Below are 6,969 nucleotides of genomic sequence, written 5' to 3' on the forward strand. Positions count from 1 at the left end.
AGTGCGGTGACCAACAGGAGGACATTCTTGACAGCCTTTGACACTGCTGAAATCCTCGTACATTTCAACCCTTCGCTAAGGACGTTATGAGGCTGCATCATCAACGGACGTGAACACATCCATTTGGAGCGCAGCCTGACGGCAGTTTTTGCTCTCGTGTACTGGCCGGAACCATTTTTTTTTTGGTCATCAGTCTACTGACTGGTTTGATGCGGCCCGCCACGAATTCCTTTCCTTGCTTGACGTATTCCAATCTCTGTCTTCCTCTACAGTTTTTGCCCTCTACAGCACCCTCTAGTACCATGGAAGTCATTCCCTCATGTCTTAGCAGATGTCCTATAATCCTGTCCCTTCTCCTTATCAGTGTTTTCCACATATTCCTTTCCTCTCCGATTCTGCGTAGAACCTCCTCATTCCTTACCTTATCAGTCCACCTAATTTTCAACATTCGTCTATAGCACCACATCTAAAATGCTTCGATTCTCTTCTGTTCCGGTTTTCCCACAGTCTATGTTTCACTACCATACAATGCTGTACTCCAGACGTACATCCTCAGAAATTTCTTCCGCAAATTAAGGCCGGTATTTGATATTAGTAGACTTCTCTTGGCCAGAAATGCCTTTTTTGCCATAGCGATTCTGCTTTTGATGTTCTCCTTGCTCCGTCCGTCATTGGTTATTTTACTGCCTAGGTAGCAGAATTCCTTAACTTCATTGACTTCGTGACCATCAATCCTGATGTTAAGTTTCTCGCTGTTCTCATTTCTACTACTTCTCATTACCTTCGTCTTTCTCCGATTTACTCTCAATCCATACTGTGTACTCATTAGACTGTTCATTCCGTTCAGCAGATCATTTAATTCTTCTTCACTTTCACTCAGGATAGCAATGTCATCAGCGAATCGTATCATTGATATCCTTTCACCTTGTATTTTAATTCCACTCCTGAACCTTTCTTTTATTTCCATCATTGCTTCCTCGATGTACAGATTGAAGAGTAGGGGCGAAAGGCTACAGCCTTGTCTTACACCCTTCTTAATGCGAGCACTTCGTTCTTGATCGTCCACTCTTATTATTCCCTCTTGGTTGTTGTACATATTGTATATGACCCGTCTCTCCCTATAGCTTACCCCTACTTTTTTCAGAATCTCGAACAGCTTGCACCATTTTATATTGTCGAACGCTTTTTCCAGGTCGACAAATCCTATGAAAGTGTCTTGATTTTTCTTTAGCCTTGCTTCCATTATTAGCCGTAACGTCAGAATTGCCTCTCTCGTCCCTTTACTTTTCCTAAAGCCAAACTGATCGTCACCTAGCGCATTCTCAATTTTCTTTTCCATTCTTCTGTATATTATTCTTGTAAGCAGCTTCGATGCATGAGCTGTTAAGCTGATTGTGCGATAATTCTCGCACTTGTCAGCTCTTGCCGTCTTCGGAATTGTGTGGATGATGCTTTTCAGAAAGTCAGATGGTATGTCGCCAGACTCATATATTCTACACACCAACGTGAATAGTCGTTTTGTTGCCACTTCCCCCCATGATTTTAGAAATTCTGATGGAATGTTATCTATCCCTTCTGCCTTATTTGACCGTAAGTCCTCCAAAGCTCTTTTAAATTCCGATTCTAATACTGGATCCCCTATCTCTTCTAAATCGACTCCTGTTTCTTCTTCTATCACATCAGACAAATCTTCACCCTCATATAGACTATCAATGTATTCTTTCAACCTATCTGCTCTCTTCTCTGCATTTAACAGTGGAATTCCCGTTCCACTCTTAATGTTACCACCGTTGCTTTTAATGTCACCAAAGGTTGTTTTGACTTTCCTGTATGCTGAGTCTGTCTTTCCGACAACCATATCTTTTTCGATGTCTTCACATTTTTCCTGCAGCCATTTCGTCTTAGCTTCCCTGCACTTCCTATTTATTTCATTCCTCAGCGACTTGTATTTCTGTATTCCTGATTTTCCCGGAACACATTTGTACTTCCTCCCTTCATCAATCAACTGAAGTATTTCTGCTGTTACCCATGGTTTCTTCGCAGCTACCTTCTTTGTACCTATGTTTTCCTTCCTAGAGATGTCCATTCCTCTTCAACTGTACTGCCTACTGCGCTTTTCCATATTGCTGTATCTATAGCGTTAGAGAACGTCAAACGTATCTCGTCATTCCTTAGTACTTCCGCATCCCACTTCTTTGCGTATTGATTCTTCCTGACTAATGTCTTGAACTTCAGCCTACTCTTCATCACTACTATATTGTGATCTGAGTCTATATCTGGTCCTGGGTACGCCTTACAATCCAGTATCTGATTTCGGAATCTCTGTCTGACCATGATGTAATCTAATTGAAATCTTCCCGTATCTCCCGGCCTTTTCCAAGTATACCTCCTCCTCTTGTGATTCTTGAACAGGTATTCGCTATTACTAGCTGAAACTTGTTACAGAACTCAATTAGTCTTTCTCCTCTTTCATTCCTTGTCCCAATCCCATATTCTCCTGTAACCTTTTCTTCTACTCCTTCCCCAACAACTGCATTCCAGTCGCCCATGACTATTAGATTTTCGTCCTCCTTTACCATTAGCTAAACTAAACTAAACTTCGTCCGAACCGGCCATGAAGGCCTAACGGTACCGACCGGCCGTCGTGTCATCCTCAGTCCACAGGCGTCACTGGATGCGGATACAGAGGTGCATGTGGTCAGCACACCGCTGACAGTTTCCGAGACCGGAGCCGCTACTCCTCAATCAAGTAGCCCCTCAGTTTGCCTCACAAGGGCTGAGTGCATCCTGCTGGCCAACAGCGCTCGGCAGACCGGATGGTCACCCATCCAAGTGCTAGCCCAGCCCGACAGCGCTTAACTTCGGTGATCTGACGGGAACCGGTGTTACCACTGCGGCAAGGCCGTTGGCTCGGAACCATTAGGGACCGTTCAAAACCATCTGAAGAAATCTGAACGTGATGCGGAGCAGCAGGTAGTGCTCATGCTTTCTCAACCCTCCTATTTCGCTTCCTCGTCTTGCGTTATCATGTTGCGGGCACCGTAGGGATACGGCTAGCGAGGAATGCGAGAGAACGTGTGACAGAGTGCTGAGCATTTTGTGACTGTGATATGGAAGAGGATTATATTTATGGAGAATATGCCCATACCATTACTCGACGGGATGCAGTGCAATTAATGAAATTTGGATTCCCTCATTAACGAAGCCCGAGGCGCTGGGAACATCTTTCTACGAGTCTACAGCTACGGTGACATGCTGGCGAACGACTGTATCTCAGTTGGTCCCCACTCAGATTTGTAGATTGACCGTTCAGTAAACTGAACTGAAATCTGTTCCCTGTCTCGAATTCTGTAATTAAATGTCTAAAGAATTAGTAAAAAATAATTTTTCTCTTCCTAATTTGGCCAGCTTGGCTTCTCTTTTCCTCTCTTCCCAGAATCTCTTCATTCTTTCACATCTTTTCTTTCTCTCCTCCTTCGAAATGTAATGTCTGGACTTTCTCATTACTGATTTCTCTTCAAATGATTTTATGCTGTTGACTTTGTCTCTCAATTCTTCTCTGTTTTGGATCATCTCTAGCGCAATGCCAGTTTCATGCGCATCTCTTTTGCCCTCATCTACTCACTTAGAGTGTGATTTAACCGAAGATATTTTTGCTCAGTCGTGATATTCCATTCTTCCCAGGTTTAAATAAAATTTTAGGCGTCGTTTCCGCGTTGTGCGTTGTTTTCTGTGTATCTGTAGAGCTCCTCGTTTTTCAGGTTCTTCTATTCAGTAGTCTTCTGAGGTTCTAAAATTTTCCTGCGAATCTTCCTTTCCTTCTTTTCAGATTCTGCCAACTGCCCCTTTGTATTTAATCTAAGATATTTCGAAACACAGAGACCTTCCGGTTTTATAACTGAATTATAGTGTCTGATTTTGGTTTTGTAGGATATCGCTCGTTTGTTGCGTCTGTTCTGTATTAATATGTAAGTAAGGTGTAATGTTCTGCCTCTTCTTTTGACTGCCTCTTTATACAGCCCATTCGGCTGGACCCATTCTCCTAAGTATTTAAATTTATCCGTCCTTCTAATCTTTACATAGTTTACCTTCAACTATTTCTCTCATTGGTGTCTCGTTTCCATATTTCCGTCTTTTCATATGAGACTCTGAGACCAGTTTTTCCAGTCTTGCGCGTCTTTCCAGTTTCTGCCTAAAAGGGCACTGTCATCGGTAAAAGCTAAACACATGATTTTCCAAGTTGTTTCCTGTCTTCCCAAGGAGTATTCAACTTATTACTTCGAACTTCAGGGCTCCTTCCCAGGTTCTCATTATTTTCCCCAGGATGATATTGAAGAGAACTGGAGGTAATCCGTCTCTTTGCCTGAGATTGCTCCAAAAAACTTAACTTTCGAGATGATGTCTGTCAGAGTTTCTTTCAGGCGTCCCTTTTTGCCTCGTCTTTCTATCAGTTCCGTATTCCTCTAAGACGCTGTCGACAGAATCGTATAGCTTTTTCGAAGTCCGCAAAAATTACTACTGTGTTCTGGCTTCTTATTGCTCTAATTCTCAAAATGCTCTTGAGATTGAAAATCTGTTCCACGCATACCCTGGCTTTTCGGAAACCAGCTTGATATTCTCCAATGAGGTGATCAGTCTGTTCATCAACTCTTCTCGACATTACTTAGGAGAGTACCTTTTCATCTGCCTTTTTTATGAAGAAGGTGTATGCGGAGGTATTTCCAGACTGTCGATATGTTATCAGTTTTTCATGTTTCTATAAGGCAGTGTATTCTGTCTGCAGCTGACTGCTCGCCAATCTTGCACAGTACTTGCCAACCTGTGCAATTAAATTAAGATATATTTTGCCACTACATTGCACTTGCACAGAGGGCATGGTTAATTACTTTCGCTACAAGTAGTGTGATTGCGAGCAATGTAATTGTGCTGAAGCGAATGTAAAAGTGTTTTCGATCTTTTCGCCTTATTGCTATGTTCTATGTGCAGTGATATTGCAGCGTTGTGAGTAAATCGGCGTTGTGGGTCAGCATTGCAAAAACCTATGCTCACTTAAATTGCATTTTTGTGGACGTGATTTACGAAACTTGTTTGCTTTGTTTTTGTATGTCTTTGTGCGCAGTAGTCTCGAAGCGATAATTTTATACGAGTTTTTGTGTCTTCTTGTGTGATCACATACTGGGATAGAGCCACAATGAGTCCAGATATTAGCTTCTTTGCATTCCATTTCTAATTTTTGGGTGAGAAATCGAATAAAATGTGTGACACTGCACTACAGTAATTATTATTGATTTAAGACCATTAAGGAGCGCTTATGTCTAGTTCTTCTTCGATGCTCTCTTCCGTTCCCAATGTCTCTTGAGCTCTGCTGATAATTTCTCCTTCCTCTGCTGTGAAAGGGGCTTCCGATGTTTAGGGACTCTAGGAGGTGGGGGTCAAAGACTCTACCATAGCACAAAATTTGCATCGATCTTCTACCTCAAGATCAGAGACCCCAGCTGAATCCAAGTCCTTTAGTACTTCATTAAGCCACAGGCTTTCAGTCTTGTAGCTTTTAACCAATGAGAAGATCATCTTGGTAAGCCTATTGTTGTTCGTCCGTTGTAGGTGCCCATGGAACTTGAGCCTCTTACGCCGCATACTGGTGTTGGCTGATTCTAACTGTTGATATAGCTCAGAATTAGACTTCAATCGGTAGGTACCATCTGGGAGCAATCTCGGGCCATAAATTTTTCTTTCGGCTTTCTCCATGTCATCCATTGTGCCTTTTCTGTTCATCAAGAGGGTCTCTGCGGCATACAGAAACTGTGGTCTGACGGCAGTTCTGTAATGACAGACCTTAGCATTCTTCGAAATGCACTCCTTACCCTGCCGTGGTGGCCGAGTGGTTCTATGCGCTTCAGTCCAGAATCGCTGTGCTGCTACGGTCGCAGATTCGAATCCCGCCTCGGGCATGGATGTGTGTGATGTCATTAGCTTAGTTAGGTTCAAGTAGTTCTAAGTTCTAGGGGACTCATGACCTCAGATGTTAAGTACCATAGTGCTCAGAGCCATTTTGTGGAACACAACCAGCTCTTTATTCACATGAAGTGTTGACTGCTATTGACAAGGAATTTCTTCGGATCGGTTCCGTATTTCTGGACTTTCGGAAGGCTTTTGACACACAAGCGGCTTGTAGTGAAATTGCGTGCTTATGGAATATCGTCTCAGTTAATTGACTGGATTTGTGATTTAATGTCAGAGATGTCACGGTTCGTAGTAATTGACGGAAAGTCATCGAGTAAAACAAAAGTGATTTCTGGCGTTCCCCAAGGTAATGTTTAGGGTCTTTGCTGTTCCTTATCTATATAAACTATTTGGGAGACAATCTGAGCAGCAGTCTTCGGTTGTTTGCAGATGACGCTGTCGTTTATCGACTAATAAAGTCATCAGAAGATCAAAACAAACTACAAAACGATTTAGAAAAGATATCTGAATGGTGCGAAAAGTGGCAGTTGACCCTGAATAACGAAAAGTGTGAGGTCATCCACATAAGTGCTAAAAGGAACTCGTTAAACGTCGGTTACACGACTGAAGACCTCAGATGTTAAGTCCCATAGTGCCTAGAGCTATTTGAACCATTTTTGAGCACTTTTTGTTGTACAGATTGTGGTTCAAATGGCTCTGAGCACTGTGGGACCTAACATCTGAGGTCATCAGTTCCCTAGAACTTAGAACCACTTAAACCGAACTAACCTAAGGACACCACACATATCCATGCCCGAGGCAGGATTCGAACCTGCGACCGTAGCGCTCGCGCGGTTCCAGACTGAAGCGCCTAGAACCGTTCGGCCCAGATTGTGAGACAGATGGTATGCTGCGTTGAGTTTGTTACGCTTTTCTAAGATGGAGGTGCCGTCTCTACCATTGGGGTGGACCCATTTACCAATAATTACTCGTATAATATAAATCTGAGGCATTTTAGAGTTACTT

The 6,969-nt window shown here is 42.8% G+C and overlaps 1 pseudogene; it reads right to left on the reverse strand.

Annotated features, from left to right (window-relative positions):
• Positions 1-2,792: 2,792 nt before the first annotated feature.
• On the reverse strand, positions 2,793-2,910 carry LOC126427776 (5S ribosomal RNA; annotated as a pseudogene).
• Between the last annotated feature and the right edge of the window lie 4,059 nt (positions 2,911-6,969).

This window comes from Schistocerca serialis, chromosome 1, assembly GCF_023864345.2.
Source record: "Schistocerca serialis cubense isolate TAMUIC-IGC-003099 chromosome 1, iqSchSeri2.2, whole genome shotgun sequence".
Classification (NCBI taxonomy): domain Eukaryota; kingdom Metazoa; phylum Arthropoda; class Insecta; order Orthoptera; family Acrididae; genus Schistocerca; species Schistocerca serialis.